The sequence below is a fragment of the Symphalangus syndactylus genome, chromosome 21, assembly GCF_028878055.3.
Source record: "Symphalangus syndactylus isolate Jambi chromosome 21, NHGRI_mSymSyn1-v2.1_pri, whole genome shotgun sequence".
Classification (NCBI taxonomy): domain Eukaryota; kingdom Metazoa; phylum Chordata; class Mammalia; order Primates; family Hylobatidae; genus Symphalangus; species Symphalangus syndactylus.
Genome location: NC_072443.2, coordinates 22,971,056 through 22,996,998, shown reverse-complemented (window position 1 = coordinate 22,996,998; position 25,943 = coordinate 22,971,056). Strand labels below are relative to the sequence as shown.

Below are 25,943 nucleotides of genomic sequence, written 5' to 3'. Positions count from 1 at the left end.
CAAGGAACAGGGAGATGTGAATGTAGAATCTCGGTCCCAAAACCACATTCCCTGGCATCCATTGTGGGGTTTGTTTTAAACCCTAGGCACCAGCAATCTCTGTCTTGGAAAATCCATCTAGGGCATCAATCAAGCTGCAGGAGATGGTCTCTTTTTGACTAAGCAGAGCCTTGAGAGGAAAATCAGGGGTAACCTGAAATGAAGGATCCTAATAGAACACTGCTTCTGCCCACATCAGGGCCTTCCCAGACAGTGAGGGCTGAAATCAGTTGCCAAGAAAAGCCTTCAGGGTTCAATTAAGAGCAATGAGATGTTGGAAAATACTTAGCAAAAACCAATCTCTCAAACCGGCATAGAATGTAAAAATTCTGGATGTTGTGGGCAATATATTACACTAGATCCTTCTGATTATATTAGGTGTATAATTAGAACTTCTTTAGCAAAGAAGTTTGGTACAAGGTGAATAAGACTCCTAAGGTCTACCGTAAAGGGTAGACCAGGTTAGAAGAGAAGAAACATTATTTTTAAAAAGAAATAAAGACCTACTGACTAAAAAGAGAAAATATCCCAAATCAATGGCTATAAGACACAATTTCAGGGATATCTACCTTTGGGATAATATATTCATTTTTCTTAAGAACAACTTGAATTAACTAAAAAGCAAGTACCTTGTGATCAAGAATACTAGAACCAGAAGCAGCCTTAAAGATTATTTAATCCAAACCGCCTCATTTTCTTATGAAGCCACTGAAATCCAGTGAGGTGTAATGGCTGCCTGTATTAGTCCGTTTTTACACTGCTGATAAAGACATATCCAAGCCAGGCGCGGTGGCTCACACTTGTAATCCCAGCACTTTGGGAAGCCAAGACGGTTGGATTACGAGGTCAGGAGTTTGAAACCAGACTGGCCAATATGGTGAAACACTGTCTCTACTAAAAAAAAAAAAAATACAAAAATTAGCCAGATGTGGTGGCACGCACCTGTAGTTCCAGCTACTTGGGAGGCTGAGGCAGAAGAATCACCTGAGCCTGGGAGGCAGAGGTTGCAGTGAGCCGAGATCGTGCCACTGTGAACAAGATTCCATCTCAAAAAAAAAAAAAAAAAAAAGGCATATCCAATACTGGGCAATTTATAAAAGAAAGAGGTTTAATTACAGTTCCACATGGCTAGGGAGGCCTCACAATTGTGGCAGAAGGCAAGGAGGAGCAAGTCACATCTTACATGGATGGCTGCAAGCAAAGAGCTTGTACAGGAAAACTCCGCCTTATAATTCCATCAGATCTCATGAGAGTTACTCACTATCACAAGAACAGCACGGGAAAGACCTGCCCCCATGATTCAGTTACCTCCCACTGGGTCCCTCCCACAACACATGGGAATTCAAGATGAGATATGGGTGGGGACACAGCCAAACCAAATCATTCCACCCCTGGCCGCTCCCAAATCTCATGTCCTCACATTTCAAAACCAAACATGTCTTCCCAACAGTCCCCCAAAGTCTCAACTCATTCCAACATTAACTCGAAAGTTCACAGCCCAAAGTCTCACCAGAGACAAGGCAAGTCCTTTCTACCTATAAGCCTGTAAAATCAAAAGCAAGTTAGTTACTTCCTAGATACAATAGGGGTATAGGCATTGGATAAAACAGCCATTCCAAATTGGAGACATTGGCCAAAACAAAGGGGCTACAGGCCCCATGCAAGTCTCAAATCCAGGGGGGGCAGTCAAATCTTTTTTTTTTTTTTTGAGACGGAGTCTCGCTCTGTCGCCCAGGCTGGAGTGCAGTGGCGCGATCTCGGCTCACTGCAAGCTCCGCCTCCCGGGTTCACGCCATTCTCCTGCCTCAGCCTCTCCGAGTAGCTGGGACTACAGGTGCCCGCCACCACACCCGGCTAATTTTTTGTATTTTTAGTAGAGACGGGGTTTCACCGTGGTCTCAATCTCCTGACCTCGTGATCCACCCGCCTCGGCCTCCCAAAGTGCTGGGATTACAAGCGTGAGCCACCGCGCCCGGCCGCAGTCAAATCTTAAAGTTCCAAAATGATCTCCTTTGACTTCATGTCTCAAATCCAGGTCATGCTGATGTAAGAGGTGCGTTCCCATGATCTTGGGCAGCTCAGGCCCTGTGGCTTTACAAGATATAAACCCTTTTCTGGCTGCTTTCACAGACTGTATTGAGTGTATAGGGCTTTTCCAGGTGCACAGTACAAACTGTCAGTGGATCTACCATTTTATGCTCTGGAGGATGGTGGCCCTCTTTTCACAGCTCCACTAGCCAGTGCTCCAGTACGGACTCTGTGTGGGGGCTCTGACCCCACATTTCCCTTCTGCACTACCAGAGGTTCTCCATGAGGCCCCAACCCTGCAGCAAACTTTTGCCTGGGCATCCAGGTGTTTCCATACGTCTTCTGAAATCTAGGTGGAGGTGCCCAAACCTCAATTCTTGACTTCTGTGCAGGCTCAACACCACATGGAAGCTGCCAAGGCTTGAGGCTTCCACCCTCTGAAGCAACAGCCTAAGCTGTACCTTGGCTCCTTTTAGCCATGGCTAGAGTGGCTGGGATGCTGGGCACCAAGTCCCTGGACTTCACACAGCACAGGGACCCCTGGACCAGGACCGCTGAACCATTTTCTCCTGAGCCTCCAGACTTCTGATGGGAGGGGCTTCTGTGAAGACCTCTGACATGCCCTGGAGACATTTTGCCCATTGTCTTGGGGATTAACATTCGGCTCCTCATTACTTATGCAAATTTCTGCAACAGTCAGCTAGAATTTCTCCTCAGAAAATGGGTTTTTATTTTCTATCACGTTGTCAGGCTGAAGATTTTCAAACTTTTATGCTCTGCTTTCCTGATAAAACTGAATGCCTTTAACAGTGCCCAAGTCACTTCTTGAATACTTTGCTGCTTAGAAATTTCTTCCACCAGGTACCCTAAATCATCTCTCTCAAGTTTAAAGTTCCACAAATCTCTAGGTCAGGGGCAAAATGCTGTCACTCTCTTTGCTAAAACATAACAAAAATCACCTTTGCTGCAGTCCCCAACAAGTTCCTCATCTCCATCTGAGACCACCTCAGCCCAGACTTTATCATCCATATCGCTATTAGGTTTTGGTCAAAAGCATTCAACAAGTCTCTAGGAAGTTCCAAACTTTCCCACATTTTTCTGTCTTCTTCTGAGCCCTCCAAACTGTTCCAACCTCTGCCTGTTACCCAGTTCCAAAGTCACTTCCATGTTTTCAGGTATCTTTTCAGCAGCACACCAACTCTACCACTACTAATTTACTGTATGAGTCCATTTTCACACTGCTGATAAAGACATACCCAAGACTCAGCAATTTACTAAAGGAACAGGTTTAATTGGACTTCAGTTCCATGTGGCTGGGGAAGCCTCACAATCATGGTGCAAGGCAAGGAGGAGCATCACATCTTACTTACATGGATGCCAGCAAGCAAAGAGCTTATGCAGGAAAACTCCCCCTTATCATAACCATCAGATCTCAAAATATTTACTCACTATCATGAGCACAGCATGGGAAAGACCTGACCCCATGATTCAATTACCTCCCACTGGGTCTCTACCACATGTGGGAATTCAAACTGCAATTTGGGTGGGGACACAGCCAAACCATATCACTGCCTAAAATGAGACTGCCTAGTAGGATCAGAGCCACTGAAATAATCTCTCACATTCAAATAGAACTTTGAGATTCTCAAGCACTTTTTAATTTAATGGCTTATTTAATTGTCAACTAGCTCTGAGAGGTCTAGTAGCAGAGACTAATCAGTGGGTTGGTTCGTGTATTTCTGACAGTTTTCCAAGTAAAATTACATATCACTTGGGAGAAAATTAGGGTTCAAAACCTGAAAAATGTTCTTAATTCAATTTTGCCAGTTCATTTATAAAAATGTCAAGAGCTTCTATGTTCTTATTTGTATTTTGTCTAAGAATCATACAGGATGGATGACCAGCTATCTGTGAATTCTGCTAAAGTAGGAGGAATTCAGGCTTTTAAAGGGAAAACCCCTATAATGGTATCATTTTTGTTCATTGAAGAATAAAACACAATTCTTTCCCTTAGAGATTTTTTATGGCTGGACAGATTCCCATCTGTAGGTAAGAGTTGAGGCATACTCTTTTCTGGAACTGAAGATGGGACCTGTCCTGAGCTTGATGGTCCCCTCCATTCTTGGAAGAGGGGATTTACTTGCTTATTCATGGTTTTATTTCAGTCTTAATACATCTCAGAAATATTTTGATTCTGAAGTGCATTAAAGCCTGAATTCACCTAAAACTTCACCAGTTTGGCTGTAATCGTATCTACCAAGAGCAAAATTTAAATTGGGCCTAGACAGAGACTTTTGCTCTAGGAGTGATTAATATGACTTCCACTCCTTTCCCACTTCCTCTCCAAGGACTGATGTGGAAAGCAAGACTACATTAATGCCTAAATAAGCAGAAACTTTCTTCCTTCATTGCACTTTTAAACATTATAGTTTTTATAATGTATTGATTAAAAACATATTTTAATCATACTTAAAGTGATATATTTAACTTAATTTCTTCCCAAATAAAATAATCACATTCTCCAAGGCCCAGTTAAGCTCTTTTCTTCCTAAAGCTACTAACCAAACAGCCAGTCTTGAGTAAACCAGCAATTCTGTGCTTTGTATGGAAGTAAGACTAGAAGGTACATTAAGTTCAAACAGGAATAACCAGTGAAATTTAACGAAATTAGGTACAGATTGGGGATTTTAAACACTTGTGTTGCTCAGACTTGGCACATGATGGTATATGTCTTTTATCTTCCCTAAATCATCTTTTGAGATTTTGCTGGAATCACTCCTTGTTAAATCATATGACACGTAATTGGTTCAAGGCTCACACTCCTATTAATTGTCCCTTTTGGCCTATATAGCTTTGAATATACCTCATAAGAGATTATAATGAAGGATATATAGGCTGAAGAGCTCTAAATAGAGGCTTCACATTACACATGAAGACCACCATTCATGAAAAGGTTTTCAATTTGATTTTTATCGTCTAGTAAATAAACTGAGTGGGGTTTGTTTTGTTTTGTTTTTGAGGAAAAAACTGGGCCTTTATCACACATAAATTGTAACACCTGTGCTTCTGTGGAGCTTGATAAATCTGTTCAAGGCCAAGAAAAACCACTAATCCATAGAAAATTATCAAAATCCTTTTACTTCCTCTCAAATTCATACCTGGACCAAATTGTAAATACTGAACTTAGAGGGAATGTATCTGAAAAGGAATCTTTAAAAGCACATCAACTGCATTTCCATTTCATTCTTCCAGTTGAACTTAGGCATTTTGAACAATATAGTTGATTATCATCTTCACATGACAGATGCAGTAGCACTCTCCTCATTGTATTTTCTCTCCTACATTTCATAGTCTGTGACTATTTTTTAAATATTTCTGATATACAGCATTGCCAAGGAAAAAGGGAAAAGAAAAGGAATACTAATAGTCTCATACACTGTCTCTTACCTCTTCTTCATGTTTGTATATAAGTAGTCCACTAGACTGCAATTACAATGAGGATTAGATATTCTGTACTCTCTATTAATCAAGAACATATTGGAAATATTTTCAATTACAAAATCTAATATTGGATAAGAGCTAATGAAGAGAGATAATTAAATCTCTTGTTACATTGATGGGGATTAAAATATTTCCAATTTCAAGATCTAATATTGAAAAAAACTAATGAAAAAATGTATTTAAAACTCTGAATATGAAACTAGGATGTTACGTGAAATCGACACTTATACAAGAATAGGTTCCAACAGATGTTCGTTTTCAATCCACAGAGTGCTTGAGTACTCCTTCTTTAAAGAAGACCCAGCCTTTAAAAACAAAAAAGGAATGTAAAAGCAATTTAAATCTCTAATTCAGATTCTCAAAGCATTTCCAAAGGGAATTTTACTCATAATATACAACAAAAATGCCTCTAAAAATCTTCATCCATTTTTCTCCCAGTGTCTCACATTGAACAAATTCAGCTACCCAATTTTCTCTCTGCCTTCTATAAAATACCCCCAAACACTTTTACAAAACACAACAGCCATGCTTTCTCTTTTTTTGGCCTTCACTCATATACTCTTTTCTCCTGTAAACAGGATGCTATACAAAGTAGAGGAAGGGCTGGTGCAAGTTTAACCTCCAAATATTTTGTAAGACAATGTCCAAATTTCTTAACAAATCTACATGAAGAAGATATTCTACTGGCTGCTGAAACAAACTCTAATTCAACCTTTCTATTTGGGTCCCCACAATCCAGTGGAAATTCAAACCAAGCATTTCAAGTCACACTATTGGCAATGATTTTTCTAAGGCTTGAATTTCAGGGTTTCAAAACAAGACTTCAGTGCCAGCTTATCCCATGGCAGGAAGAAAAGCAAATGAAACCACAGAGACGTGCCAGTTTTAATTTGATTTCCGGCTCAGCAACCCAACCCTAGTATGAAAATGAAACCCAAAACCCCAAACCAACAAAAAAATGCCATCCCTGCCCCCCAAAAAAAGAAGCATTCAAAGTTAATCCAAATGCAACTAGCGAGTGTAATAAGCTTCTCAGAAGGAGGGCTGCAAATGGGTATGCCGTTTTAGGGCTAGACAGCATGGCGGGGACATATAACCTCAGTGGAAGAATGTATATATGGGTATAAAGAAGAACACAGGAATTCGAGTTTTGACTTGGACTATAAAACTCTAATCCTGAAGATAGATTTTGTACTTAATTGAATCTAACAGTTTTAGCAGGGCCTTTTGGGTAAAAATGCTTTCACTTCTACCCTGTGCTTCCATAATTGATTTAACATGCACTGGGATGGGCGCTAAAAGTCCTGAATCCTGAACAGAGTCTGGTTAACCAAAACAGAAACAGCAACACAGGATACAACACAACACTGTCCAAAATCTACAGAACATAGGAAAAGTTAAGGAAACACAATAAAGGGTTTATCCTGCCTTTGAGGCAGGATAAAAGTCATGGGCTAATTTCCAAATGAACGGGTCTTTTAATTTATGTGCAAATAGTTTCTAAACAAAAATTCCAAGAACTAAGCTAACTTCATATCACAGTGACTTCTTATGTGAAGTGTTTTCAGGAGAAAACTAGAAAATATTACATAAGGAAAAAAGAATGGTTATTTGGACAAGCTCTGATAAATAAATTTGAACTACCTAATTAGTCATAAAAGTTGATGTGGTAAATATTCACTAGTCGTAGGATTCTACCCTGCTGAGAATGTCCTCATATTCTTGGGACTTCAAATGTGCTTTTCAGAATGTTCCTCATTTAATGCCTGTTAACTGCTGTTCCTACTTATTTTTTTTTATCCTCTAGAAAATGGCTGTAAGGTCACCTCCATGGTCAAAGTCTTCATTTGAAGAGCACAGGTATGTGATGTGCGGTTGGGGGAATGACTTAGGCAATCGTTAAAGAACTACACAATAAACCCATGGGGACAACACAAATAACTGAAATTTCCTAAGGATTTAACCTGTCACTACTATTATTATGTGCTCATAAAAAAATGGGGCAACCAAACTTTCTGAACATTTGACATAAGCAAAATAAATTGAAACTTTTAGGAACTTAAAATTGGTACAAAAGAATGTTTGTTAATTAATCTCCTTAGTTAATCTGTCATTAATTCCTTTTTGTGTTCACCTAAGGAGTCTTGACCCAACAGCTTTAAGATAATGTATTCTCCTTGACTTAAAAATATGTATATGAATCAGGTGCGGTGACTCACGCCTGTAATCCCAGCACTTTGGGAGGCCAAGGAGAGATGATCCCTTGAGGCCAGGAGTTCAAGAACAGTCTGGGCACCATAGCAAGATTCTGTCTCTACAATAAATAAATTAATTAAATAAAATAAAAATATTTATATGTATGTAAATCTGTCATCTGGATTCAAATGTCAAGACTGTGCCACACTCCTTTTAGTTATCTTTTTAATGCTTTTATTTTCTTATTAATGCTAAAGTATTGCAAAGAATTCTAGATATCATGTAATTTCATCTCAACATATTTCAGTATGCATCCCCAAACGTTTTTAAAAATTATAATGTCTTAGATTTAAATCTTTAATCCATTTTGATTTGATTTTTGTATATGGCAAGAGATAGGAGTCTAGTTTCATTCTTCTGCATATGGATATCCAGTTTCCAACAATCCTATTCTTATAATTTTTAATAATGAAATATTTTAAACAAAAAAAATTGTAAGACCCACCAGAGAGATAAAATAGACATAGTATTTGATCTTATTTGCTTCAGTTTGGTTTTTGTTTGTTTTTTCAAAGAAATAAATCATTGTAAATGCAGTTAAGTTTCTCCTTTTTTCACTAGTTTCCCAACTACATAATGCCTCTTAGCCAGGATATTAAAATGCCTAATAAACCAATTCACACCAAATTTTCACATAAATTCTACAGTTATCTATTTCACTTCAATTAAGACAAAGCCTCTACTAGTTATAATCTTTGTCACTGAGTCACCTCTAAAAATAGTTCCTAGAACTAGACTCTTCCACAGCCTTAGTTTTAAATTATTATAAATTGCCTGAATGTTTTAGGTTAAGCTTTGTCAATATGCTAGAACATTATAATCTTTCTGGTAGGTATAAAAATAGAGATAAAATTTAATTTATAAGAGCATTAATCTACAAGTACTTACCACCACGTCTCTTTTAAATTAAAAAGTAGAGAAATTTAATTGATCTTGCCTTGAACTTAATGTGAATTGAGACAAATTAAATGCATCTAATTTATTTAATCAAGAGGTATACACTAAACCTGAAAGACTCATCTGAGATGTGGTAATAAATTTATATAAGCCTACTTCAGGTTAATAGAAAGGGATTATTTTTAATCTGTATTTACTTTACCTAGTGCACCTCCTCTGTGAAATAAGCCAAGCACAGGACAAAATAGGCATGATATCACTCATGTATAGAGTCTTAAACAGTTAATCTCAGAAGTAGAAAGTAGAATGGTGGTTACCAGAGGCTAGGAAGGAAACAGAGGAGAAGGGATGAAGAGGAGTTCATTATCTGAACTCATTTATTGCATAAGAAATAACGTGTGGGGGGAAGGATAAGAAAAGAAGAAAGTAGGAATATTAAAGGTGTAAGTTACCTAGCAATTTGAGCTTGTCCAACTTAAATATTAATTTTCCTCTATGATTGTGCCAGTATATTTGCATTATTTTTCTCAAAGTTGAATAGAAAGCAGCTAAGTGTAGATTTACGATTTCTGAAAATGACAAATAAGGTGGTTGACAAGAAAAAAGGTCTATTGACAACAAATATCACAGCCAAATCACAGACTCATAAATGATTCAGGGTTCAGTTTTTTGTTTTATTGTTTTTCCTTCCCTTTTCACTTTGGCAATATGCCATTTGTCCAATTCATTGTTTTTAATGACAGGGACAATTTATACCTTACTGAATCTACTCTCATTCTGAGTTAAAGACTAGTTCAATTAAATCAGGCATTTATGGAAAGCAGGATATTGGAGTGGGGGTAAAACAAGCAGAGACATTGGTAGACTAAAATATATATATATTTAGTTGTCATATATATATTTAGTTGTCATATATATATGTCATATATATATAGTTGTCATATATATATGTCATATATATAGTTGTCATATATATATATGTCATATATATATGTCATATATATATATGACAACTATAGAAGTTTGTACTCTGAAAACTTAAGACAGTTTTTCAGGTGAGTGAAGGCAGATGATTATATTTGAAGAATGAGGACAATCTACAGGACCAAAACTACATTGATTTATCTAGTTAGCCCAGAAAGAAGGCTGGCCTTGCCCTCAAGATTCCATGAAGATTCCACTGTATCTACTTTCGCCACCTCAACTGTTTCTCCGACTTACTGATAGTTCATTAATCTGGCCTAACTTTAGTTAATAGAAGGAGGAGAAGGCAAAGACAGACTTCAGTAAGAGAGATGGTCCTTTCTGTCTCACCTCTCTCTCTGCCTATTCATACATGCTGCTGATTTAGATACTACATTGCAAAAGGCTAAAGATCTGCAGATTTAGCCCACTAAATATTCTTTTCTTCATTTATTTGTGTTTCCTTATTTCTATTTTGTATTTATATAGAGTTGTATATATATGGGGGGTACATATGATATTTTGGTTCCAATATACAATGTGTAATGATCAAATCAGAGTAACTGGGATACACATCACTTCAAACATTTATCTTTTCTTTGTTTTAGGAACATTACTATATTCATATTCCAGTTATTTTGAAATATACAAATTATCATTAACTATAATTTCCCCACTGTATTATCAAATGCCACAGCTTATTCCTTCTAACGATATTTTCATACCCCTTAACCAACTCCTCTTCATTCCTTGTCCTCTGTTTCCTTCCTAGCCTCTGTTAACCACCATTCTACTTTCTACTTCTGAGATTAACTGTTTAAAATTCTATACGAGTGATATCATGCCTATTTTGTCCTGTGCTTGGCTTATTTCACTTAATATCATGTCCTCTAGGCTCATCTACATTGTTGCAAATGCCAGCATTTCATTCTTTTTATGGCTGAATAGTATTCCATTGCCTGTATATATCACATTTTCTAGTCCATTTATTCATTGATGGACATTTAGGTTGTTTTCATGTCTTGGCTATTATGACTAGTGCTGCAATAAACATGGTGATGCAGCTATCTCTTCAACATATTGATTTCATTTCCATTGGATATATACCTAGTAATGGGATTGTTGGATCATATGGTGATTCTATTTTTAATTTCTTGAGGAACTTTCATACTGTCATCCATATTTACATTCCCACCGACAGTGTATGAGTTTCCCTTTTTCCATATCCTCATCAGCATTTGGGTTTTTTTTTGTCTTTTTGATAATAGCCATTCTAACTGCAACAAGGTTATATTTTATTGTGGATTTTATTTGCATCTCTCTGAGATGAGTGATGCTGAGCATATTTCCATACGCCTGATGTCAGTTCTACGTCTTCTTTTGAGAAATGTCTTTTCAGATCTTTTGCCTATTTTTAAGCCAAATAATTTGGCTTTTTGCTGTTGAGTTGTTTGAGTTTCTTATACATTCTGGATATTAACCCCTTGTCAGATGCATAATTTGTGGATATTTTCTCCCATTCTGTAAGTTGTCTCTTCACTCTGTTGTTTCCTTTGCTGCGCAGACACCTTTTACTTTAATATAATCCCACTTGCCTATTTTTAATTTTGTTGCCTGTGCTTTTGAGGCAATTCTTCATTTAGACCAATGTCCTGTAATGTTTCACCAATGTTTTCTTTTAGTAATCTCATAGTTTCAGGTCTTACATTTAAGTCTTTAATCCATTTAGAGTTGATTTTTGCATATGGTGGAAGATGGGAATCTAGTTTTATTCTTTTGCATATGGATGTCCAGTTTCCCCAGCACTATTTACTAAAATGAGTATCCTTTTCCAACAGATCTTCTTGGCAACTTTGTTGAAAATAAATTGGCAGTAAGTACATGGATTTGTTTTTTTTTTTGATAATCCAGAACTTAAGCTTAGGGTACAGTATGCTGCTCTAAATTGTCTAAATATTTCTAAGGCTGGTCCCTCCTCTCCAAAAAAACAAGTTAATTAAGTCGTTTTTATCTTCAACCAGTCATCTTTGTAAAATAATAGGACAAATAGATATCATCAGATTTTACCTGATGCTACAACCACATTCATTTTTAGAATTTTAAAATATACTCAATAAAATGGTAAATATTCCATAATTTTATTCTTGTATAGGGGAAAAGCACCAATGAGGAAATCAGAAAAGCTATTTTGATATTGACTGTGCACTAACTAGTCCTTCTTCCCCTTTGGATTTTAGACATATCTGTAAAATGGAAGGATTAGATCACATGATCTATAAGTTGTTATTATTGTTTGATATGCAAGTTATGTATTTATACTTCACAATGCAGTCTTCATGTCTCTTTTCATATGTATGATAAAGTCTTTTGCCTGACAAGTATCTATCCACCTCTATTCATCTCCACTTCCTCGCTCCTGCTCCAGGCCAACATAATCTTCAATCTGGTTGACACAGCAGCTTTCTTACAGTTCTACATTTCTCCATTTGTGTCTCCTTCCAGTCCATTCCCCAGATAGAAGAAATAATAAATTTAAAACAGAAGTCGTATTATGTCAAACTCCATCTTAAAAGCCCTCAATGGTTTCCTGTTGCATTTAAATAAAATGCAAAAGAAGAATCTACAAGGCCCTATAGGATACCCCCAGCACCTTCACATCCTGCTCGTCTCACCTCTCTCTGTCATGCTTTCCCCTTGCTCATAGTGCTCCAGCTACACTGGCCTGTTTCAGCTTCAACAACTCGCCAAGATCTTTCCTACCTTGAAAGGTGTTTTTACATATTCCTTCCTCTACCTGACTCACTCTTCCACACAGTATTCCCATGATTAGCCCCTTATCCCTGAAATTTCAGCTAACACATGACCTCAAATGTCACCTCCATAGATAAGCTTTCCTGATGTTTCTACCCCAAACCATTGTTCCTCTCTCTATTGTTTTCTAGCTCAGCATCTTACTTTGTTTGTTGATATTATCTACATTTGTAATTATTTTCCTTATCTATTTATTGGGTTTGAGTTTGACTGCCTCCCCCTTGTTAACTGTTTTTCTGTGTCTGTCCTGTTTAGCATAATATCCCCAGTGCATGGCCTGGTGTCTAGTGCATACTAGACTTCAATAAATATTTGCTGCATAAATTAATAAATATGTGATGGAGTTGAGACTAAGTCTCTGTTTGCTTTTATGTAACACCGGTGAAGTGTGTGTATCATGTGCACAGATCCTTAATACATAGAGATAATGACCTAAGCTGAGTTAATGGAAGGAGTAAAAGGTTAACCCTAAGGTGGTTAACAAGAATTGCTCTCCCTGCACAGGTGTGAAGCAAATCTGCTCCATGTGTGAGAACTTGGTGCTCACCTGAACTCCGTTCTATATCTACCATTGCATGCTCTTGTTTGAAGCAATCACTTCCAAGCCTTCTCTATAGTCTGCCTTTATCCTCTCCAGGAGGGAGAAAATATAGGGGTAGAGTAGGCAAGTCTTTTTAGATAGTGTTTTGCAAATACCTTTTACCTAACACAGAAGGTTAAGTGAAACAGATTTGATGAGAAACAAATGATGACTTGAATCCCACCCTCTGCACGTTGTGAAGGTTCCTTAGAAATAAGAGTGCAGCAGCTTCCTCCATATTCCTTCATAAAAACAAATCCGAAGTATTTCACAATTACTTCCCTGGGAAAATGCTCCTACCCTGACTCCCAAATCTAACATTTTAAATTCTGCCAAGTCAGGAAATTCTTTTTTTAAACATCAGAGTAATTTCCTTTTTATCAGCTGGGTCAATTATACAATCACAATGATTGACTAGTTTAAAAATTGAAACATGAACATTTTCTTTCATTAGCAGTTATTGATAAACAACTGCCATCTCATTACCATAACGAATTTCTTAGTCCTGTGTCTCTGGAAACTCATTTTGTAAGTGTTTAATTGTGAGTTCTGACAATATTTTTATTATTGAAAATCGGTTGATAATTTCTCATGGCAACTTGCTGCCAGTTTAAAGACTCAAAATTTTATTTCTCTTTGTTCAGATGTGATATCAACTGTGGACTTTCATGCAAGTTGTTGAAAGCAAAAGTTACCAATCATCCCAGTGACCTAAATAGAATATTCCAGCTCTCTATAAATATGTATCATTAGTAGCCAATGATACATATTTGTATAATGATACATATTTGTATAATGATACACATGTATCATTAGTAGACAATGACACATCTCAACAGAAAATAGGTGTTTTGGCATAATTATGGTCTGTTCTGCTAGAACCCACTTACTTAGCAAAGTCTCCTGAAGCTTAGTACTAGTCTTGAGCTTGTTAATGCTGGAGATCTAGTTTTGTTTATCTACTTTATATCCAGAGCCCTATAGTCGGCAGAAGAATATGGTAATTACTCATTAAATATCTGATGAATTAACAAATGAATCACATAAAATGTGAACTATCACACTGATTATAAAATCATTTCTACAGAGGATATAGATTGAAATTGTAAAATATATTTATTAAAAACTTTGGGATCATAAAGATCATTTATTACAAATTCACTATTTTTGTAGGTGAAAAACAAGGCCCAGAAAAGTTAAAGAATTTGACCAATAATAAACTTTGATTAACTAGAATTGGAATTCCAGTTTCCAAGATCCCTTCAATTGCCCTCTACTTCAGGCCCTGAACACCAATACTATATGTTCAAAGTACTTATTATTAATGCAAAAACATGGTTCTAATGCAAAGATGGAAATGTGAAGGGTAGAAGTTACATAAAATATGGCAAACCTAAAGAAATTGAGGTCTATTCTAAACACTGGATGTCCTGATATAAAACATTTAAAACACCTACCTATCATTAATTTTTAAGATTTTCAAACATCCAATAGCTAAGGAACAGTAATATTCATTCATCTCAATATAAACATGAAGAATTAAATCTCTTTCACTGATAATTTTCTGAAGTAAAGCATTTAATTTTCTTACATGGCCTCCTCCCCTGACATAATCAAGAGTATAGTAATGCATGTCTACTGGGGCACTCTATATATCGAAAACACAAACACTTAACAGAGTCAATAAAATTATCAGCCACTTCATTTTAATGTCAATGACTTTTTTATTGTTGAACAATATCCTTTAGGCTACCAATATCTCAATAAATCCATTTTTGTTTGCTGCTGCCACTGCTATTGTTGTTTTAATTAATTTGACAGTAGTTTGTGGCAGGCATTGCTACTGCTCATAGAAAATCAGTTCCCCTCTCCTTCAAGGTGCCTGGAAAGATTCCCTAGAAGGTAAGCAGTGAACAGAAGCAGTGCATGCCATTTCCCTATAGAGACATTCAATTGCTAGGACCCAATTTCCTCTTACATTTCACCTGCCCCAGCAATTATGGGCTCCATGGTCAAAATCCTAGAAAAATGCCCCCCTTCTTCAAGACTGACATTACATATGAGCATACTGAACACATTCAGAATCTCTGCAGAGGAAAAAAAAACTGTTTAACACAGTATTCATCAATTAATTTGACCCCAGACTTGTCTAACATTTCTTCTTCCTTAGAATTATCTTGGACAATAGCTGGCTATGCTTTAGACATTGGTAATTAACTTAGTAGAGATTAATTAACAACCAACTCAGTACAAAGATAGGTGCTTGGAGAGTAGGTTGAAGAGTTGAGCACTAGCCATTGAGTGTTTCCATGGGGAAATGACATGAAACTCTTTCAGTGGTATGCCTAACTTCAAGGGAATTCTTCTAGGTACCTCAAAGCAGAAAGAAATTAGATACCAATACCTGTCACAAACTGCTCCCAAAGTTTATTTTTGAAGAGCGTGGGGATGGGGGAGATTTGTGATACTAGTAACCCAGTGATAATATTTCAAAATAGCAATTGAAGAAATTAAATGCCACAGTTCAGTGAGAAGATGGAAACTACACTAGTAATTTGAACAGGGAAAATGTAATGTAATGAATTATTAACTAATAAAAGGGGATCGCTGGAAGGGATAAAGAGGACTCTAAAGAATGCAAAATGAACAAATGCTAAACTGCTACACCTAGGACAGAGGGAGAGCATTAAAGGAGCAAACTAAAAACCCACAGGACTCCAGACACACAAGGCTGTAAGTCAGACTTTGTGGAAGAGGGTGTAGCTGTGGTCCGCTGGAGGAAGCAGAAGTTTGCTGGGGTGCCAACAGACTGGACCCGGTCTGCAGGAAGCTATCTGTTGGGGGACAGAAAAATTCACTGCAGAATGAGTGCCACAGGGCCTCCCAAACACTACCGTCAACCATGCAGTGAGAAGAAAAGATAAAGCACACTAGAAGTAGAAAAAGAAGCCCCTTCTTCTGCTATGTTTTAAAGTGTCTCTCCAGCCTCCTCTATTGATAAAGCCTAACGTGGAGCCAGCTGGCAAAGTAAAAACTGTATGGAGTCCAGCTATAAAAGCACAAGGCAGTGCAAAGAGGGATGAGTGTGGATCTGAGAGACAATAAATTGATGATCAGCACACCCAGGAAATGCCAGGAGAAAAAAAAAAGAAAGAGAGAGAAGGAGGGCTGCTGATACAGAAACCACAAACCTACTATAGACTCACAATCCATTTCTCAACTCAGCCCTCCATGTAGAAATAGAAGCCTAATTTGAAGCACACAATAGCCTTTAAATTACATGCACCTATAAAAAATTTCCTGGGGAGATGAATCACAGCGTTCTTCATGTTTTCGAAGAAATTTGTAGCCCTATAAAGATTAAGAACAACTGAAGTAGAGTACTGGGCAAATATCTAGGTAAGTGAGCAAAAAGAATTTTTCCGTGTCAATTACTCAAGTATCTACAGAGCAGGCTTATGAAAGTAACTCTTAACCAAATTTTAAACAGTAATTTCTCCAAGGAAAGGTTAGAGAAGACAGAGATGACTCTAACAAAACTTAGAAGGAATAAAATTAAAGAAGTTCAGATTCTGCAGACAAAATATCCAGGCTGAATGCCTTCCCCATTGCTCTGGACTTCCAGCTGTTTTTGGATACCTGTCCCAGGGTTTTACATAATTTTTTCCGATGGAATGATTCCACAAGTGCAAAATTAGAATATATTTATTATTTTCCTTGGACAATTGTTTTTTACATATAATAAAATTGAGCCATTTTTAAGAGCAGCATGTACCACAAGGAAAAAACTGAGACCACAGACTGTTTAGGTAGGACCCATTTTTTAAAAAATGAGATTTAAATTCCTCTCAAATGAGAAGAATACCTTTCTTTTCTGTGACAGGCTGTTACTTCAGCCAAATCTCTGGAGAGGTTTGGAAAGTTCAGAAGATCATTTCTGCCCTGAGGCTGAATGTATTTTATTGTGGATTACTAAGGCACCACAGACAAGGAAAGAAAATGGATTATTTTACACTTGTGAAGCCAACTCATATGAAATTCTGCAGGAGAATTTTAGGAAAACATGCATTTCCATGCTCCAGAGAAGAGTATGTGCATTATATCTTTTACTTTTCAAATGCAAAGACATTTTTAGACTTAGTTATTTGTTAGATTCATACATTTACCGGATTCTTATACTCAAGAGACTTTTCATATTGTTCTGTAAAATAGGGTATTTTTATTCAATTGCATGGGACTCAGAGATTTTTAAATTTTTTTATAGAAATGCCCCCACTTTTCTAAATGACATATTCCTGAAAAAGGTTTGAAAGTCAAACAGCTGAAATTTGATCAATAGACATATACAGTATAATATTTGCTGTATTCCCATAGTCCAAAAATTTTATGAACCCCAAAAGTATGGTTCCTGTAGTCACTGCTTCCGTCTTGGACACAGACAAGTCTAGTGGATGGGTGTAAGACGGCCAGACAAAAGTCTTTCGTCTAAGAGCTTTACATTTAGCAAGACCCTCATTCCTCAACAGCTCAAACTCTGTCTCCTTTGTTTGAAAATAAGCCTTATTTCTGGCTCACGCTTGTAATCCCAGCACTTTGGGAGGTCGAGGCGGGCAGATCATGAGGTCAGGAGATCGAGACCATGGTGAAATCCTGTCTCTACTAAAAATACAAAAAATTAGCCGGGCGTGGTGGCGGGTGCCTGTAGTCCCAGCTACTCAGAGAGGCTGAGGCAGGAGAATGGCGTGAACCCAGGAGGCAGAGCTTGCAGAGACATATATGCATATGTATACATACACATGCTCCTGTTTTAGGACAGGCCAATCCCAATGAAGTAGAAGAGTCTGGCACACTCATTGGCCTTTTAGATGACGCTGTCACTTGAAGAAAATGAAATCACACTTATTAATGTGATGGGTAACAGAGTGTTTAAATTTGCAGTCAAATGCTCTACCACTGAGCTCTACCCCCTGAAGTGTTTAAATTTGCTTAAATTTGCTCTGGAGCCAGATTATCTAACATATAGCCTAGCTTCATCTCCTACTATCGGTATAACCTTGGTCAAGTTACTTAACTTCTCCATGCCTAAATGTTCTTATCAGGAAAATAAGGATAATATAAAGCACTTACCTGATAAGGTTGTTGTGAAAGTTAGGTAAGCTATTAGGCATAAATGCACTTGTGCTTCTACTCAGTCTATGGTGTGCCCTCTCTATGTTAGATAGTGGTGGCAGTAGTAACAGTAGTAGTGATAGTGGTGGTAGCATTTTACTATCACATACTACCGACATGAATGTTAACGACACTTGTTGGAGTAGCCCACCTCGGACTCCCAAAGTGCTGGGATTAGAGGCATGAGCCACCACGCCTGGCCTAAGCTTTTACTATCTAATTTTAAGCTCATGCAAATAGATATAATTAGTAAGTTAAACAATTACAGGACAATTCCGTGTTAACTGTCTATCTGAATTAAGAACTAGAACTGTCCTAATACAGCTGAAACCACCTCTGGGCACCTTCTGATTTCATCGCCTGGCCTGACCTCCCCGCTCCTACTAAAGCTAATCATTATCCTGATATTCATTTTATTTTTAGTCGTTCTACCACATACATATATATGTAAAAACACATTTTGTAGGGTTTTTCATGTTATTTTACTTTTTTAAATGGCAGCAAACGATATGAGGTCCTCTTGACTTCCCCGTAACATTATGTTTTTAGGATTCTTTCATTTTTATTGCATATAAATGTAAGTTATCTATTTTTTCCACCACTGAGTCTATACTACAATCTATTCTATTGCAATGAATATTTGTTTCCAAATATGTGTCCCATGAGCTATATATTCAAGAATGACTTGGCCGGGCGCGGTGGCTCACGCTTGTAATCCCAGCACTTTGGGAGGTCGAGGCGGGCAGATCATGAGGTCAGGAGATCGAGACCATGGTGAAATCCTGTCTCTACTAAAAATACAAAAAATTAGCCGGGCGTGGTGGCGGGCGCCTGTAGTCCCAGCTACTCAGAGAGGCTGAGGCAGGAGAATGGCGTGAACCCGGGAGGCAGAGCTTGCAGTGAGCCGAGATTGCGCCACTGCACTCCAGCCTGGGCGACAGAGCGAGACTCCGTCTCAAAAAAAAAAAAAAAAAAAAAAAAAGAATGACTCTACAGCTTAGTATATATATGTACAGATGCTGGTTGTAGAATGAGCACATTCACCTGTACTGGATAATAACAAGTTATTTTTCAAAATGATTATGTCAATTTTCATTCCTGCAGTAGTTTATAATCCAACTGATCTGTATCCTTACCAACTCTTAGTACTATCAGTCTGCTTAAATTTGCCAATTGGATCAGTATAAATTAATATTTTTTACTATAATTTATATTTTCCTAATTACTAATGAGCATAAGCATCTTGTTGTTATATGTATAGACCATTTGCATTTGCTCTTTTGTGTAGTATCTGTTCAAGTCTTTTGCATTTGTTCTATTTGGTTGTCTTTTTGTTATTCATAAGAGTTCTTTATATATTTTAGACAATGTCACCATGTTGTACAATTTCAAGAAGTACATTCTCAAATCCAGAGGCTGCCATTTACTTAGAATAGAATGCAATTGTCCACCTTGAAGTTGTGTAATGCCAATTTCTTGGCAGTGCAATGTTTTACATGTCATATGTTACAAGTTTGCTCTCCAAGTTTATGGCTCATATTTTTGCTGTCTTTATGGCCCATATTTTTGCTGTGCCTCCTGATGCACAGAAGTTCTTAAATAATTTCAATGTTTTCTTCTTCTATTTTGTGTTGCTAGTCATTTTGTATCACATGCAAGAAATCTTTTCCTATACCGATGCTATAAAGACATTCTCTTATACTTCTAAACAATTTAAAGTTTTGCATTTCATATCCAACTTTTTTAATCCCTCACAAATTGAATTTTGTACTTTGTGTGAGAAAATAATCGTTTCATTTTTCCATATGTAATATTTCATCATTTTCCCAATGATATATAATGTCACCTCTATCATATTTCGGTTTTTCATATGCACTGGATCTGTTTCTGGGTTCGCTAGTCTGTTCAAGTCAGTATGTCCATCCTTACTCAATAATATACTATCTTAATTCCTATACCTTTACAATAAATATTAATGTCTAGTAGCACAGATCTACCCACCTATTCTATTTCTTTAGGAAAGGCTTGGCTATACTGGGCACCTTCTCCTTATATATTTTAGAACTAGCTAATCAAGTTTCTTAAAACAATTAGTTGAGTTTTGAGTAGAATTACATGGGATCTATAAACCACTTTGAGGACTGTTGTCTTTACATATTTTGAAGTATTTTCCATAAGAGTCTTGCAAATATTTTGTTAGATGTATTACTAAATATCTTTTTATTTCTAATATAAATTAATTGTATATTTTTTAATATATTTCCATTTGTATGTTTCCCTATGTCCAATACTCTTAAATTCTGCTATTGAGTCTAACAATGTGTAAAGATGTGGTATATTCTATTTAGATAGATGCAACTATTTAGATTGATACAACTATCTATTTAGATAGATACAAGTATCTAAATAGAATACACCACATAATTAACACATTGTTAGACTCAATAGCAGTATTTGCAAATACTAGTAGTTTTATTACTGCCTTTCCATGTCTTATAAGTTTTTACATAATTCTTCTTTTATTTATTTTCCTGTATTATTACACTAACTGGAATCCATCGCACAACGTTGAATAGAAGTGGTAATAGTGGGCATCTTTGTCTAATTAAGCTTTTTCACTCTATTTCAACAAGGAGACAAATTTAATCTATTGATACAGTGTAAATTATAAGCAGCAAATTAAATACTAACATCTTGAATGAGGAATAGCAGTCAGAGAAAGGTGTAGCTGTCTAAAATCAGTTGCCAAAGACACAAAGGGATGAAAATTCCTTTTTCTGTTACAATAGCTTCTGAGAGCATCACAACATTGGAGTCCAATATGATAATTGGGTAATTGATGATTAGAGCAACGGCTTTCCTTCTCTTTATTCTTTGCTAGTTTCTCCTTCTCTGGTAATCCTTTAAGCACTAGAATTTCAAGGACTGTGCACTGGTCCCATACTCTGGCCACACATTGGCCCTCCAGTCTCACCTGTACGCCTCAATTCCAAAATTTAAATCTCCAATGCTAATTACTTCTCAAGACTCCTGAGTTTTGTGTATCCAAATGCCTAACTGACATCTTTTTTAGATGTCAAATAGGCATGTAATTTAATTTTTCCCACTCTATGATCTCAGAAAGTGATATCACCATCCACCAGCTTTAAAGTAAAAATCCCAGGAGTTACTCTTAATTCTCATATTTTTCTGACCTCGCATTGATAATTAACAACAAATCTATTGATTCTACCTTCAAAATAAAAAAATGACGCTGTCCATCTTATACAGTCTTGGCCATTATACGCCAAGTTGTCATCATCACTCATCTAGACTACTCTAAGAATTTCCTCATTAGATTTCCAGCTTGTATTCTTGGTCTTCTCTGATCCATTTCCCACACAGGAACCACCATGCTTTCTTAAGAGAGAGAGAGATGTATATATATGTAGGTATATATATGTATATATGTATGTGTATGTATATATGTATGCATATGTATATATGTATATATGTATGCATATGTATTTATATGCATATATATATTTTGAAGTATTTTCCATAAAAGTCTTGCAAATATTTTCTTAGATTTATTACTAAATACCTTTTGATTATTTCTAATATAAATTGGAAGATATACATATCTTAAGATATACATACATCTTATATATATACACATACATCTATATATATACACACATACATCTATATATACACATACATATATATGTATGTATACACATACATACATGTGTATACATACATATATACACATACATCTTATATATGTATATGTGCATATATATATACGTGTATATATATACATATGTACATACATCTTAAGATACACATACATGTATGTGTATATGTTTATGTGTATATGTATATATACATGTATATATATGCTTTCTTAAGATATATATACACATACGTGTATATATGTATGTATGTATATGTATGTGTATATATATGCTTTCTTAAGCTATATATATCATGTGTGTATATTTTATATATATATATGATCATGTAAATCCCTGCTTTAAACTCTTCAGTGTTATTTCATCATAATTAAAATAAAACTTAAAACTCTTATTGGTCTAGGACAATAAGTCCTATATTATCAAGCCCCCAGCTTCCTTTCCAGCATCATCCTCTACCAGTCTTCCCTTGACAACAATGCTTCAGCTACAATCATCTTTTTACTGCACCTCAAACATGTTAAGCTTGTACAAATCTATATTAGTCAGGGTTCTTCAAAGAGACAGACCAATAGGATGGATGGTTGGATAGATTAAATAGATGATAGATAGATAGATGATAGATAGATAGATAGATAGATAGATAGATAGATAGATAGATGAGAAGACATTTATTGGGGGGAATTGGCCTATGGAATTATGGAGGCTGAAAATTTCTATGATAGGCCATCTGCAAGCAGGAGACCCAGGGAACTTGGTGGCCTGGCTCAGTCTAATTCTGAAAGCCTCAGAAACAGGGAAGCCCAGGTATAAATCTCAGTCTGAGGTTGAAGGCCTGAGAACCCAAGGGGCTGCTGATGCAAATCCCAGAGTCCAAAGGCTAGATACCTGGTGTTCTCACATCCAAGGGCAGAAGAAGAAGGGTATCTCAGCTCTAGGTGAGAAAATATTTGCCTTTCCTCTGCCTTTTTGTTCAATCCAGACCCTCAGCCAACTGGAAGCTGCCTCACCTTGGGAGGGTGTGTCTTCCCCACTCAGACCATTTACTCACATGTCAGTCTTCTACAGAATCACCCTCACAGACACATCCAGAAATAAGCTTTACCAGCTCTATAAGTATCCCTTAACCCAGTCAAGTTGACACCTAAAATTAACCATCATGCCATCTTAGGGCCTTCTGTTACTATTAACTGGAATACTCTTTCCCCTGATTCACACCTAAGTTTAAAAACGTCATTTCAACAGAGAGGCCTACATTAACCATCCAATCTAATATAGCCACTCATTTGTCCTCCATCACAGCAACCTATTTTAATTATCTGCTTATCACTAAATGTTTGCACTTTTGTGTATTCATTTGTTTTGAAAAAGATATTCTTCAAAATTCATTATTAAGGAAATGAAAAAGCAAATTATAGTCTGGGAGAAAATATTTGCAAAATACATATATGCTAAAGAACTTGTATCCAGAATAGATATGTATCTTACAACAAATAACCCAATAATAAGTGAGAAAAGTACTTGAACAGACACTTCACCAAAGAAAGTATACAGATGGTCAGTAAGAACATGAAAACTTGCTCAATATAATATAGTCATTTGGGAAATATAAACTAAAACCAAAAAATATCATTATACACTTACTAAAATGACTGAAATAGACTAACAGTACAAAGTACTATTGAGGATGTGGAGCAACTAACTCTCACACATTACTGATAGAAATGTAAAATGGCACAGCCACTTTGGAAAATAGTTCAGTATTTTCTTATAAAATTAAATATATACGCACCATACAAGCCAACAGTTCCACTCATTAGGTAACTACTCAAGAGAAATTAAAATGTTTGTCCACTCACAAACTTGCACTTGAATGTTCATAGCAGTTCTTTTCATAATACATACAAACTAGAAGCAACCCTGGTGAATACATAAATAAATTGTAGTCAATCTAAATAATGGAACACTAATGAGCAATTTAAAAGAACAAATTACTGAGGGGAAGAGAACAAAAACGTGGATCACAGTACTGATTGTCAAGAGAATAAGGGGAGGAAATTGATTTAAAAATATATGCATGAAGAAATTTGGGGGATGATTAAATGTTCTAAATCTTGATTGTGGTGGTAGTTATGTAAATAAATACATTTGTCAAAACTAATGAAATTATACATTTTATGAGATGAATTTTATCGTATATAAATTATACATCAATAAACCTGACTTTAAAAAGTAGCCACTCTGGCTGGGCACAGTGGCTTATGCCTGTTATCCCAGCACTTTGGGAGACTGAGGCAGGTGGATCACTTGAGGCCAGGAGTTTGAGACTAGCCTGGCCAACATGCTGAAACCCCGTCTCTACTAAAAATACAAAAATTAGCTGGGTGTGGTGGTGTACACTTGTAATCTCAGCTACTCAGGTGGCTGAGGCATGAGAATTGCTTGAACCTGGGAGGCGGTGGTTGCAGTGAGCTGAGACCACACCATTGCATTCCAGCCTGGGTGACAGAGTGAGACTGTCTAAAAAAATAAAGAAAAAAATTAAGAATGGTCATTCAGTAAAAATTAGTTGAGTAGCTCTGAACCATCATTAAAAACTGTTTAAAAATCTATGGCATAAAGTAATTAATCCATTTTATATAATTTTTATTAAAAAATAATATTTTTACTAAAAAATAAAATATTTAACAAATAATAACTTGGTTAAATGAAAAGTATACATATATGCAACACTTTATTTTCTAACATTGTTAGGTATATGTGGTCATATTATACATAATATGCATGTATGTATACCCATGGAAGTGTGACTACAAAATAGGAGAATGGTTTTCATGTGTAACCCGTGGGAGGCAATTTCATTACTTTATATGCTTCCCATGTATACTCCCTCCGTTCCGTTCTTATTCTCAACATCTTTGTTAGGCTTCTCATAATTTTCACCTTACTTCTACAACAGCCTCCACACCTTCATAGGTCTCCCTTATTTTAGTCTATCTCCACATTTCAAATTAATCTCACACATACAATAATCTACAATGAGTTTCCATTAAACTCTGAATGAAATTTACGCTCTTTGTTCTGAAATTCAAGATCTTCCTAAATCAGACCTCAAACCTGTTATTTAAACCTTATCTTCTTGATCCACAGAAAAGTATACATCACTTAGATGAATGATACTTCAGGAGCAGTTCACGTCATTCATTTTCCTTCGAAGGCCTCCTCCAATATTGTCGAAAATCTGTTCTTGCTGCCCAACTCCCTGAATCTTATGCTAATACTCATTGCCTGTATTTCTCAAGTGAATGAATGTATGAATGAATGAAGTATCACTTCTTCTATTGTATTTGCCTTAGTCTCCAAACCAGATATTTCTCCTTCCTTTAATAAACTATGAGCTTTTCTGTATTTTTTCTTATTGTATTAGACATATTTCCCTTACATTGCCATTAAAAGTAGACTTCCTCATACTGGAACATATCTACTTATTTTGTGTAATTTTGTCTCACTTATCTTTGTCTCCATAGAGCATCTAGTTTTACATATAGTACATCCTCAGAAACAATTCTTAAAAGCATGTGTAGATGTTTGACTAAAAAATATAAAGAACACAATTCATACACTGAGGTTGTATCATGACTGCTAAGGACTTCGTGAAATTATAAGAGGCTGCCCCTCTTAGTGCAAATTCAAAGTGAGTTGCACCCTGAAATTGTTGGAAGGCACAAATTTTTATGACAATTAATTTATAACTTATTTAAAACAGTATGCACAACAGTAGTTTTGAGCTCAATTACATTGACCATGTGACTCATCTGATCTTTTTTATGGAAGTCAATAGCTCAGACAACTGAATAGGAAAGATGCAAATAAATATGAATGATATAGTATGTGTAGTAGGTAATAAGTAATAGCCTTTGTTTCATTTCTACTTTTGTAATATGTAAAAAATTATCCTATTTTAATGAGTAAAGATACTAATTCACAAGGTAAAAATTATTGTATTCATTATGTGAAAGGAT

At 36.2% G+C, this 25,943-nt stretch overlaps 1 long non-coding RNA gene across 1 annotated transcript; it reads left to right on the top strand.

Annotated features, from left to right (window-relative positions):
- Window positions 1-7,375: 7,375 nt before the first annotated feature.
- On the top strand, window positions 7,376-25,238 carry LOC129471344 (uncharacterized). The gene is made up of 3 exons (XR_008653559.1): window positions 7,376-7,428; window positions 11,523-11,557; window positions 25,072-25,238. It is a non-coding gene; the product is annotated as an uncharacterized lncRNA (long non-coding RNA).
- Window positions 25,239-25,943: the final 705 nt, after the last annotated feature.